This window comes from Hemicordylus capensis, chromosome 4 (genome assembly GCF_027244095.1).
Source record: "Hemicordylus capensis ecotype Gifberg chromosome 4, rHemCap1.1.pri, whole genome shotgun sequence".
Classification (NCBI taxonomy): Eukaryota; Metazoa; Chordata; class Lepidosauria; order Squamata; family Cordylidae; genus Hemicordylus; species Hemicordylus capensis.
Window position 1 is genome coordinate 9,651,255 of NC_069660.1, and position 13,722 is coordinate 9,664,976.

Below are 13,722 nucleotides of genomic sequence, written 5' to 3' on the forward strand. Positions count from 1 at the left end.
GGGGCTTGGGGGATGAGTGGGGAAGAGGAATGATTCTCTGCCTCAGATTTTAATCTGAGCCAGAGAAGAATAAAGCGGCATCAAAACTGGGGCGGATTAAGTTTTGTGCCACCTGCAGGCAAAAAAGATTTGCTGCTCCAACTCGAGGGCTGTGGGGGGGCATTAAATCTATTTTACAACTTTTTTTTAACCACCGTTGCACAATGGGTATGGTAACACAGACAGCGGGTGGCCAGCAGGGGGCAGACACGCGCAGAGGTGAGGGGAGAGTAAGGAGGGGGAGGCAGAATTGGCGGCAAGAGCTCCTTCCCTGAGCCCACCTGCCTCCCAAATGACAGTTCGGGTTGTTTTCGGCCCATTTTGGAGCTCTCTGTGCACACTCACTCATCCTCCCCCCTCCCCTTCACTCAGGGAGAGTCTCCTCGAGAGGGCCAGCCTCTGTCGCCCTGATGAGTCTCCTTGCAAGGAGGGTGGCCTTGCCATCTGGCCTGGGTGCACTCTTCCACCCCAGCTCGGCTGTCTTCCTCATGAAGAGACGCAGTGGGGTGATGAAGGCCCTGCAATACCGCTGCTCAATGCTTCTTTTTTCCTCCACCTCGACCCTTCCTCCTCCTCGGCAGCAACTGCTGCCCCTCTGTCTGCCACTTGCCCCTACTCCGTGCCTTCTCTCTCTCTCTCTCTCTCTCTCTCTCTCTCTCTCTCTCTCTCTCTCTCTCTCTCTCTCAACTCTCATGAGATGTGCCACGTACCTTCTATGTGCTACATAGGTCCTTAGGGTTTTATATATATAGCTAGCCTGAAATGTGGCTGGTGGGTTGATAATCTGTAAGATTGGAATAATACATTTTCTGTGTCAGTCCACTGTGGTATTCTTCTTCTTCTTTTTTTTTTTTGAACAAGAGTTTCATAGGGCTGAACAACTTGAATCTCCGTCTCAGAGGAGTGCCTTCTGGTGCACGGCAGTACTTGGAACAATCCATGAGCAATTATACTCTTGGGCTGATCCTGTCCCAGTAGCTGCAGACAAGACTTCATTTGCTAGAGATGTAAGGGAGGTCACTCTGATTACTTGCCCCGAGCATAGGAAGCCAGTTTTCTCTCCCATCTGTTCTGTAAGCACCTTTGGTAAGCACCTTCTGTAAGCACCTTTCTTCTGAGGTTCCAGGAATCTGCAGATTTTAAATTACCCTTGGTGTACAGCTAGAATAGCTTGTTAGAGCTTAAACCGATGAAGTGCAGAAGTCCCTAAGTATCCACATCAATGCCACTGGTGGCTGGCATCCAGATGAACAACAGGCTGGTGCAAAGAACATGCAGAGACAATTTTCATCGATCTCACCTTCCCTTATGTAGCCCTCAAGGGCATACTGGCTGACGTTCTGCACAACGATACATCAGCCTAGTAACATTGCACTGGCACCATTTGTGTAAGAGCGCAATTGGCACAAATGCAAACTTAGTGCAATTGGCACAAATGCAGAATTTGTGCCAGTTGCATTTTACAGAGCAAGCCCACTGGAAATAATGGGCTTACTCTTGTGTAACATAACTTTCACAGATTGCACAAATGCAGGGTTACTAGGTACCCTTGCACAGTATGTCAGCCATTTCTTGGATTCATAGGAGGGTCCAGTGGGAAGGGGACGCTGACAAAAATCACCCCTCCCCTGTGGCGTGCACTGCAGTAGTGCTTTAGTCTCAATGCCAGCCAGAGTGTCTGCCAGCTGCCAACTTTTAGCATCTGCTCATGGCAGCAAGCATTGCAACTTGATGAGGAATTAAATTCATGGACCTGAAAAGCTGGTCTGTGATAACTGCTGTTTCTTGCATAAAAGACCAGTTATAATGAAATTGCCAATGAAGGAGTGTGATTCTTTAATTGACTTCCAAGAGAGATCAACTCACAAAATGCAATCCTATTTGCAAAAAGGCAAGGAAAATAGTGAGATTGTCAGAGTGAGCATCCTGAAAGCATAAAAGAGAGCCACCGTGGTGTAGTGGTTAGAAGGTTGGACTAGGACTGGGGAGACCTGAATTCAAATCCCCTTTCAGCCATGAAACTCACTGGGTGGCTCTGGGCCAGTCACGTATCTCTCAGCTTAACCTACCTCACAGGATTGTTGTGAGGATAAACATAACCATGTACACCACTGTGGGCTCCTTGCAGGAAGAGTGGCATATAAATGTAACAACAACAATAACAACAACAAATTAATAATACATAGATAAACAAACAAATAAAAGGATGTGATACCTCAACATGGGGCTTTCTGTCTCAATGGAGACAGGAAGGGGGGATTCAGTGGATCCAGAAGAGCCATGCATTTTGCAATAACTGAATGATTGCCAGCCATTAAATCATTTGGAGCAGGGGTTCTCAAATGTGGATGTCCAGATGTTGTTAGACTGCAACTCCCATCAGCTGGTCTTGTGGTCGCAAGAATGAATTGTCCCCTTTGCTAAACAGGGTCCGCCCTGGTTTGCATTTGATTGGGAGACTACATGTGAACATAAACATAAGAACAGCCCTGCTGGATCAGGCCCAAGGAGGCCCATCTAGTCCAGCATCCTGTTTCACACAGTGGCCCACCAGGTGCCACTGGGAAGCCTACAGCAGGAGTTGAGGACATGCCCTCTCTCCTGCTGTTACTGTGAGCACTGTAAGATAGTCCCCTCAGGGGATGGAGCTGCTCTGAGAAGAGCCTCTGCCTACTTGCATGCAGAAGTTTCCAACTTCCCTTCCTGGCATCTCCAGACAGCGCTGGGAGAGACTCCTGCCTGCAACCTTGGAGAAGCCGCTGCCTGTCTGTGAAGACAATACTGAGCTAGACAGACCAATGGTCTGACTCAGTATAAGGCAGCTTCCCATATTCCCCTCCCCTTCAACCATTGTGGCTGAGGTTGATGGGAACGGTAGCCCACCAGCATCTGGAGACCTAACTTTGAGAACTCCTCCTGAGTTAGAAGATTAAAGAGTTTTGACAATGTCTGAGAATCCCTGCAAAGGAGAATCTAATTGCACATGCTGTCCTGATGAGCTGTCATTCTCTTGAAGCTCCACATGTGATTCCAATAATACGTGGTGAGAGGTCAATATGCAACACTTTCAGATTACCTCTTTCCCGTTCATGGGTTCATTCAATGGCTGGCAGGCACTGAGGCATTTAAAAAAAATCAATGACCTTATTCATTCCTGGTGTTTCGCTATTACAGAAAAAAACCCACCGTATATTCAGACACCCTGAGCCTTTGGAGGGAAATCTTGTAATTTACATCCTCAGTCAATGGCTCATTAAATGGCTCCCTGCCACTTGCATTCACTTCGTTCTCCTGGTTAAGTGTACTGGCCTCCCCAGACGCCTGGCCTGTGGTCAACTTGTTCCTCCTCAGTTCTATTTTCACTTCATTTCTTTCTTTAAGATGCACAGATGATAAGATGACAGCAGGGATCCTGACGGTTTCTTTTGCAAGGGCATTGGAGCAATGCTCTGGGCCTGGGATTTTGTACATTTCAGGAGGCAGCTGGCTCCTTTCCACAAAGCCTTCTGTCCCGAAGATGACGGGCTTGTTTTTTTAGAAGATAAATTCAACTCAGTTTAATCTCACAACACTGGAACCAGGGGTCACCCTATGAAGGTTGGGAGCATGCGGGTGCTCTTCCTAGAGGGAACATCTTACAGTACTCACACATGTATTCTCCCATTCAAATGCTTAGAACCTGTTTAGCAAAGGGGGCGATTTGTGCTTGCTAATGACCAGCTCTCCTCCCCTTGGCCCCAGTTCTGGAGTGAGCAACTGCAGCTCAGCCACACTCAGCAATCTCTGGAGAGATATGCCGGCACTCAGCTCCACCAAACAGGCAGGGTAGCTGTCAAAGTGAGTGCTGGCCATCTTAATCCCTTCCCTGGCATGGAGAGATCACTCATGTAGCTACCTAGTCAACCCCCAGATCACCTGGGCAGGGTGGGGGAAGCATAGATATAGAAAGGGGCTCCTGAGGACTAGAATAGCAGGCAGAATATGCAATCAGACAGCCCTGTCTGGATTCCAGGGTTGGAAAAGGTAAATCCATGGACCCTGGGGCATCCTGGACAGCACCATCTATGGTGTCCACCCCTTATACCAAAGAAAAGGGGGAATTCACAGAACCATGAAGGAGAAAAACCAACCAACCCATGAACAAAATGCTCACCGCTCTAAATTAATGATAAAAATAACATTGAACTATATACTAAAATTAATGTAAAGTTTAATCAAAACAACCACTGTGTAACCAAAAACCAGTAGACATGCAGTAAACGGTATGACTGAAAGCATCCTATACAGAAAAGTCAACCAGCCAGATATCTATAACCAATGTGTATAAGCAATAAAATGCAATACACATATAATGACATTTAATTGCAAACTCTATGAAAGAACCCAAGGTCTTTTAGAGGCAAGGAGATAACTCCAACAGCCAAAATTGGCAACTATATATAGCTCCAAAGTGGCTCAAAGTTCCCAACTGCAGCTCTTCTTATAAGGACCGAGTCCAGAACAGCTCAGAGGGATGCCAGCAATTCAATGATGATCTCTAGATATCTCGCCGGTGTTTGCACATACATACAGTTCTGCTCAAAGACCTCAGGACCGGGGAAGGGAAGACAACGCACTCTGTTATGTCTGCTAGTTTTTCTGTATAGGATGTTTTCAGTCATACGGTTTACTGCATGTGTACTGGTTTTTGGTTACACAGTGGTTGTTTTGATTAAACTTTACATTAAGTTTAGTATATAGTTGAATGTTACTTTTATCATTAATTTAGAGTGGTGAGCATTTTGTTCACCCCTTATACCAGGCACATGTGGATCCTGAGGGAGGGATCATTCTGTGTGGAGTGTCTCATGTGACTACCTTCACCCACCACTTCAGAGTTCACCCACCATCACCCTGGCCAAACCAGCTGTGTCACAGATTGCCACTAGTGCGGCTGACAGACACCGACACACACGCACGGACACCACTGGCACCACCCATGATGCAGATCAGCTGGTGTCCCTGCCCAGCAGCACTTGGAGGCCATGGCAGAGCAGTAGGCATTGTAAATGTAAATAGTTGATGTTGCTGTAGTTAGCACACATACTCCAAACACGCACCAGCCAGTGATGATCTGGGGCCACCATGTGTCTGTCAGTCTTTCAGCAACGCTTTGGTGGCCCTGCCCGTCTGAGGTGGAATTATTTTTGCATGCACAAAGAGAAGAAAGAAGACTTTTCAGTAGGTCTGTGTTTTTAAACTTCTTTAAGCTCTGACTGTGCTTTGTATGCCTGCTTTTTTTGTAGTATGTGTTTGTAGCTCACTGTAGTCTAAGTCTTGGTTTGCGGTTGCTTGTCGTCTTGGTAAGGTTTGTAGGTAGTTGTGGCTTGTGGTTAGGATAAGGGCTCATGCCCTTAATCTTGGCCTAAAGGTTGGGCTGCAAAGAGGGGTTAGGCAAGCTGGCAGTGCCGGGATCTGCGTGGATCATGGCATTGCATAAGAGCAGCATTTACATGTGTGAGCACTGTAAGATATTCCCCTTAGGGGATGGGGCCGCTATGGGAAGAGCATCTGCATGCTTGCAAGCAGAAGGTCCCAGATTCTCTCCCTGGCAGCATCTCCAAGATAGGGCTGAGAGAGACTCCTGCCTCTGCAACCTTGGAGAAGCCACTGCCAGTCTGGGTAGACAGTACTAAGCTAGATGGACCAAGGGTCTGACTCAGAAGAAGGCAGCTTCCTATATTCCTTTGGCCCTAAGTGCAAGGAACAAAAGAACAACCAGTTAGGGGCAATGGCCAACATGATGTGCTCCCCCCGCCCACAATCAGCCCCCACCAATTTTAAGTTACTTTGTGTTTGTGCTACCCTCCTGCCTTTCCCTGCAGCTTGGCTAGGCAAGCTGCAACGTTTACATAGAGTGGGCAATGGTAGCAGGCTGTATTGAAAAAGCTGAGCACCTGTCAATCATAATTTACATATTAATGAGGCAGCAGCCAATGGGAAGGCTTGACTTTGTTTTCAATAGGTGGGCTGGGCTTAAAACGACCTAGAAGGACATTCTGAAGGCATCATGCTGATTGGTAGCCCTGACAGCCAATCAGAGTGGCCAGGGGGAAGTCCTTGTCCTCATTTCCAAAGGAAGAAGAAGGCAGTCATTTTCTCACACAACAGAGTGAGTGCTTGTGTTTCACTCACTCTCACATGGCTGGACAGTAGGCTCTGACCTTCTCCCCTCCCCACACTGTGAGAAAGGACTGCTATGTTTGCTGTAGCCTGCAAAAATGATCACTTTTTTTTACTGTGTGTGTGAGAGTGAGTAATGGTAACAAGTATGTAATGGGGTATTTGCCTGCCTTATGTTGTTTCTATTGGCTACTGGCTGCGTGATCTTTGTTGTTTTGTGGGAGCAGGCAGAATGAGAAGGGGCTAAGAGCGGCTGCTTGCTAGGGACGTGTATGGAACCGGGTAGTGGTGGCTCGAAGGGCTTCGGGTAGGACTTTAAAGGTGGGGGAGGGTGCACTTACCCTCCCCCTGCTTTTCTGTTGTTGATGCTGGAGTTCTGTAAAGTCCCTTGGGGTGGCAGTGTACCTCCCTGCTGCCCCTTCTTCTTCTTCAGCCAGAAGTGGCCAGAAGTACTGGGTGCACGTACGCACTCCGTGCATGTGACATGTATGCACATGTGCATGTTACACACACGCTTGTGCACTTCAGATGGGCTTGTGCACGATTGCAATGTGTGCATGTGTGCCTGGTACTTCTGGCCAAGAAGAAGGGACGGCAGGGGTAAATGCACTCTCCCCTGCCCTTAAAGTCCTACCCTGCACCCCTGCCGAATGTTCGAATTGGCCAGTGTTCGAACTGGCCAGTGTTCGAACCTGTTCAGAGGCCCATAAAAGGGCCTCTGAACAGATTTGTGCACATCTCTACTACTTGCTGCCTGACAGAGCACTTTTCCTTTACTGGGCTCAGCTTCAGGAGTTTTCGTCTGGTGGGAGGAGAGCTGGTCTTGTGATAGCACAAGTATGAATTGTCCCCTTTGCTATGCAAGGTCCATCTCTCTGGTTTGTAGCTGAATGGGAGACTACATGTGAGCATAGTAAGATATTCCCCTTAGGAAAGCGCATCTGAGGTTCCTGGTTCCCTCCCTCCCTGGCAGCCTCTCCAGATAGGGCCGAAAGAGATGTCTGCCTGCAACCTTGGAGAAGCTGCCACCAGTCAGTGTAGGCAATGCTGTATTGATCTAGACCAAGGTTTTGACTCAGTATAAGTTAGCTTCTTATGTTGTATAGCAATACAGTCAAGGAGGGGGTTCTAGCGGTGACATGAAAGATTTTGGGATGGAACAATTGGGAAGAGGAAAAAGGTGAGGAGGGAATTGTGGTAGTGAGGAAATACTACCATCTCTTTGAGTACACAGAACATTTCTGATAAGAGATGAATGTTTATTGACACAATACAACAGCAGTAGTACTGTAATGGGAAGGACTGCATATAGATTATTAGATAATGCAATTGTCCATTGATGCTGTGTTGGGGGTTTTGTGGGAGGTGGCGGTGAATGGCTCTATGTTTGTTGTTAAGGGAGGAGAGCTGGTCTTGTGGTAGCAAGCATGGCTTGTCCCCTTAGCTAAGCAGGGTCTGCCCTGGTTGCATCTGAATGGGAGACTTGATGTGTGAGCACTGTAAGATATTCCCTTCAGGGGATGGAGCCACTCTGGGAAGAGCAGAAGGTTTCAAGTTCCCTCCCACCCTGGCTTCTTCAAGATAGGGCTGAGAGAGATTCCTGCCTGCAACCTTGGAGAAGCCGCTGCCAGTCTGTGAAGACAATACTGAGCTAGATAGACCCATGGTCTGACTCAGTATATGGCAGCTTCCTGTGTTCCTAGGGAGGATCCTCCTTGCTTTTCATTTGGATGGCAGGATTGCTAGGAGGGATAAGATAAGCAAAGCAGGCACATTTAGTGTTTTAAAATGTCATGCTTTTATTACATGGTGGTGCTGGGAACGGGAAATTTGGCTCTGCCCTGCACTGCTCATGCTGGTTCCACCCCTGCACCTCCCATGCTGGCTCTGCAGACCACCTGCCCTGCCTGGCGCCCACCTAGTTTCAGGAGCTGCCAGTGGCCACTGCACCACGGTAGAGAAGGGGCAGCAGCACAACCAGCATTAATGTATTTATTCCACTGTAGTGAATGGGAATAAGTGTAATAATGCTGATAGCGCTACCACCGCTTCTCTACAGCAGCACCATGGCTTCTGAGACTGCAGCAGGAGTGCCACAAGTTCTGATGGCTCTGCGCATCATGTTGGCTGCTGATTGCCCAAAGACACTCCTTCCACCGCACAAATGGAGCACCCTGCCCAGGCAAAGCATCTGTGAGCATTTCAGGAGAAGATTTCAAATAATTTGGAGACACTTAGCTAAATTCCAGAAGGGAGCGGAGGGCTTGCCTATCTCTAAGTTGCTGCAGAGAACTTTGAGGTGCAATGTGTAATTAGAATAGAATAGAATCCTCTGTAGAAATTTCAGGAGAACCTAAAAGCATTTTGATATGATGAGCAACAACTCAGGGATGTTTTACATCCCTACTGCAAGTGTGTGAGACCACCTCATGGCAGGATTCAGCTCTTCTTGTCTCCTGATAGGTCAGCAGCCTGTGTTCTGCAGCTTGGAGCAAGTGTGCAGAGACCCTTCGACCAGTTATCGTCAGACTGCTAAGTGCATATTTCAAGCCAGGTTTCCATTCCCTTTCCTCCTGCAGCAGAGGGTGACTGCAGAGGTTCGATAACATTTGTGAACTGCTTGCTAGCCAAGCCAGCAAGCCTCTGTGATGGAGAATATTCCAGGCGATGGCTCTGAAGGAAGATCTATAGTTGTCTTTTGCTGATCAGACACAAACATCCTTTGGGTAATTAAGAAATGGGGGAATCTTAGCTTAATAGGCCTTCGGCAATGGCAGGCAGTCAAGTTAATTTGAGAGCAAGGAGGTGATCAATAGGCTGATCTACAACTGAATTCCCAAATTAGTTGTAAGCATGGCAGAGCACTGGATAATTTACTCTCAGCAGAGGGCTGCCTGGAGCCTTCAGGAAGAAGAGATTGCCAGACCCCACTCCCAGAGGGCAGGGCAGGGGAGCAATTTTACACTCTGACACTTAAAGACCACCTTCTGTTGTGTACAGTGCAATTTTTACCATGTCATGGCAAATATGTCTTGGGTGGCATGATTAGAGATACCTAATCCACAGAGTGAACTGTTACATGGGAATGGCTTGCCATTACTTCTTTGAGTAGGCACAGCTCTACTACTACTACTATTACTTATTATTATGCTATTTACACACAGTCTACCAGATGGACTGGATTTGGTACTGTAATTATCGGGCCCTTTCCCAGGGTCTAGGATAACCAAAGAAGAATTAAAGATATTGTCATAGTATTTGTGCTGTCCCAAATAGTGTGGCCTTCTGTAGTTGCTGTGTTGTAATTTTATTGATGCCCAAGGTGTCGAGTTGGTGTTCAAGTTCTTTTGGTACTGCACCAAGGGCACCAACAACTATTGGCAAGTTGTTGCCTATGAAGAAGGAGGAGGAGGAGGAGGAGGAGGAGGAGGAGGAGGAGACAGAGGGTTTAATACTGGCTGCATAAGAACAGGCACTAAGAACAAATGCAATAAGAGCAAAAGTAGAAAAATCAACAACAAACAGCAAGTGACACCTTTGTAAAGAAGCAGATGAAACAGTGGACCACCTAATCAGCTGTTGCAAAAAGATCGCACAGACTGACTACAGACAAAGGCATGACAAGGTAGCAGGGATGATACACTGGAACATCTGCAAAAAATACACACTATTTGTAGCCCAAAATTGGTGGGACCATAAATTGAAAAAGTTGTAAAAAATGAACTAGAGGAGGCATATTATTATTATTACACATTGCAACTCCAAGTTTTCTGTGACAACTTAGAGATATGTAACTCCTCCTCAATAGGCTGAGGAGTTAGCTAAGCTTCTCCAAATTATTTGAAATAGGTATTATTTGAAATGCATGGCTTCTTTGGGCAGGTAAAGCACTACTATTACTACTACTACAACAAATATTTAGATACTGCTTTTCAAGAAAGGTTTTCCAGAGCAGCACCATTGTGTGGCATCCTTCTTGGGCAAGTGGGGGGCCCTAGTGCCCTGGCAGGGCCAGCTACTGATGATGCTTAGTCCTACCCATCCTGAGGAAGACTGGGGGCCCAGAGATCTCTTGGTAACTGCCATATTGTTTTACCCACAATCAGCACCTGATGCAGCAATCCAGGCATGCAGTGTTGGGGACACTGCTGCATCAGGCACGGATTGTGGGTAGAACAATCCGTGCCAGATCCTTTTTAATTTATTCATTAATGATCTAGAAGCAGGGGTAAGCAGCGATGTGGCCAAATTTGTAGATGATACCAAACTCTTCCGGGTAGTCAAATCCAAAACGGATTTTGAGCAGCTCCAAAAGGATCTCTCCAAACTGGGTGAGTGGGCGACAAAGTGGCAAATGCGGTTCAATGTTAGCAAGTGTAAAGTGATGCACATTGGGACGAAAAACCCCAACTTCCAGTATATGCTGATGGGATCCGAGCTGTCGGTGACGGACCAGGAGAGGGATCTTGGGGTCGTGGTGGACAGCTCGTTGAAAGTGTCGACTCAATGTGCGGCAGCTGTGAAAAAGGCAAATTCCATGCTAGGGATCATTAGAAAGGGGATTGAAAATAAAACGGCTAACATTATAATGCCCTTATACAAAACTATGGTGCGACTACACTTGGAGTACTGCGTACAATTCTGGTCACCACATCTTAAAAAGGACATTGTTGAACTGGAGAAGGTACAGAAGAGGGCAACCAAGATGATCAGGGGCCTAGAGCACCTTTCTTATGAGGCAAGACTACAACACCTTGGGCTTTTTAGTTTAGAAAAAAGATGTCTGCGGGGAGACATGATAGAGGTCTATAAGGTCATGCATGGTGTGGAGAAAGTGGAGAGAGAGAGATTCTTTTCCCTCTCTCACAACACTAGAACCAGGGGTCACTCCATGAAATTGATTGCCAGGAGGTCTAGGACCAACAAACGGAAGTACTTTTTCACACAACGCGTGATCCACTTGTGGAACTCTCTGCCACAGGATGTGGTGACAGCCAACAACCTGGATGGCTTGAAGAGGGGTTTGGATGACTTCATGGAGGGGAGGTCTATCAATGGCTACTAGTCAGAGGGCTGTAGGCCACCTCCAGCCTCAAGGGCAGGATGCCTCCAAGTACCAGTTGCAGGGGAGTAACAGCAGGAGAGAGGGCATGCCCTCAACTCCTGCCTGTGGCTTCCAGCGGCATCTGGTGGGCCACTGTGTGAAACAGGATGCTGGACTAGATGGGCCTTGGGCCTGATCCAGCAGGGCTGTTCTTATGTTCTTAACTGCTTCTGGGCAGCTGGTGGTCATGCATACCATTGAGTACTATGGCCTTCAGGGCCGGAGAGCAGCTGTAGTACTGAGGACTTCCACAATGCATTGTGGTGTACTTGATGACCCAGCTTGGGTTTTTCTTCTCTCCTTGACTGCTCAGCAGCCCAATCATGTGGGTTTGGGTAAGTAAACTTAACTGGGGGCTAGGGCATAGTGTGTGAGCATGATTTCTCTACAGCCCACCCCCAAATGGTCATGAGAACAAGCTGTATGTATGTATGTATGTCATATGTATGTATGTATGTATGTATGTATGTCGCTCTCTCTCTCAGTGTGAAGTAGATATGAACATTGCCTTTACTATTATAAAGTAGAGGATAAATAATATTCAAAATGATATGAATATGGTACCTAGCTATTTGAACATGGAGAGAATCAACTGCAATCTTAAACCCATGGGCTATCCTTTTAGTTTAACAGCCCCCAGTTATAGAAGAGCCTTTACTTTAGCAAGATGCAATGTTTTACCTTCAGCTGTTCTGTTTGGGAAGTACCAGAACACTCCTTATTGTGAAAGAGTATGCCCATGTGTTTTAAACACAGTGGAGTAGACTGCAAATATATTTTTTCATTGTAGGTTTTACCAGGAAATAGTGAATTGTCTTATTATTCATCTCTTTCCACCTTTTCCCGGTCATGCTGAAGCATTCTATGTTACTTATTTACTTTCTGATCAGAGTACAGAAATTAGTTTCAAGGTGGCCAAATTTTGTGTAGCTGTTTGCAAGATCAGGCACCAACTTTTGGGATCTTTAACTTGCAAGGTTTTAGTACTCACCATTAGCCTGGCTTAGCCCATCAAATACAACTAGTTGGAACAGACTGTGGGATAGTATGATAATGTTGACAGAGCAATGTATTATGATGCATTGTGTGCAAACCTTATTGCTGTATCTGGTCTTTGACCAAAATAACGATGACGACGACAACTACTATATTACCTTTAGATTTTGAAACTGTTCAAATGAAGATTATACACAGCAGTGCTGTCTCAAGTTATTACCATTAGGGAATCTTTTCCCATGCTTATCTGTCTGCTGAGGGATCCCTGGACATCTGCCACAGAACCCCTGAGTGTCACAGAGGATTCTGGGACACCCACTGAGTTAACACAGTGGCCACCTTCAGACTTCATGGCAAACCTCAGGTCCAACAGGCCTGCAATTGACCTCCATTTCCCCAGAGTGCTCCCAGATTAACGTCCTTTGCAGCCTGGGAGGCTGCAAACAGGGAGTAACTAGCTGCCTGGGCTTCTTCCAATGCAAGAAGGTCAGCCACAGCAGCCAATTGCACTTCTGAGAGGGAGGAGCTTCCTCCCTTTAACTCCAGTTTCTGCAAGCTGCACAAACTGGATGTCAGACTGGAGGCAATGGGCCAGGAGAGGAGAGCTGGTCATTTGGTAGCAAGCATGACTTGTCCCCTTAGCTAAGCAGGGTCTGCCCTAGTTGCACATGAATGGGAGACTTGGTGTTTGAGCACTGAAAGATATTCCCCTCAGGGGATGGAGCCACTCTGGGAAGAGCATCTAGGTCCCAAGTTCCCTCCCTGGCTTCTCCAAGATAGGGCTGAGAAAGATTCCTGCCTGCAACCTTGGAGAAACCACTGCCAGTCTGTGAAGACAATGCTGAGCTAGATAGATCAATGATCTGACTCAGTATATGGCAGCTTCCTATGTTCCTGACCCTCGGTTTGGTGAGTGGAACTTAATTCCAACTGAAGGTTCATTTCCAGGTTTGGGGGGAGAATTTTAATTGCTATTGGGTCTGGAAACTGCTATTCTGATCATTCAGACATCATAAGACAAACCTAAGATGAATTTGTCTCAGGTTTCCCATGATATCCAAAGGCGGTCCATGTATCAGACCTCTTCAGTAGGTGGGAGTAAAAAAATTTAACCACAGTGTTTTGTCAAATTTTAATTGACTTGTGTATGTCTAATGGAGGTTAAAAATACTGATTATGTTTGTGAGGGGACCCATGACAATGTTTTGAATTTTGACAATGATGAGATGGAAATCTTGCAGGGGAGTGGGGGGGGGGTGTTACCTAAGGTGGGAGGGTTGGTATAGTTCTTCCTTAAGCCTGATAAAGCCCCTGCATTCAGTGGAACCAGAAGCACAACTTGTCTCCTGTCAGTCAGCTCTGTTTGCCTTACCTGAATGCACTGGGGACTGATGCAGTGTTCAGTAATAAATCCACCTCAT

The 13,722-nt window shown here is 46.7% G+C and overlaps 1 protein-coding gene across 4 annotated transcripts in view; it reads left to right on the forward strand.

Annotated features, from left to right (window-relative positions):
* Positions 1 to 13,722, forward strand: part of OPRL1 (opioid related nociceptin receptor 1) — a 257,707-nt gene that overhangs the window by 121,080 nt on the left and 122,905 nt on the right. The gene's annotated exons all lie outside the window — the stretch shown is intronic.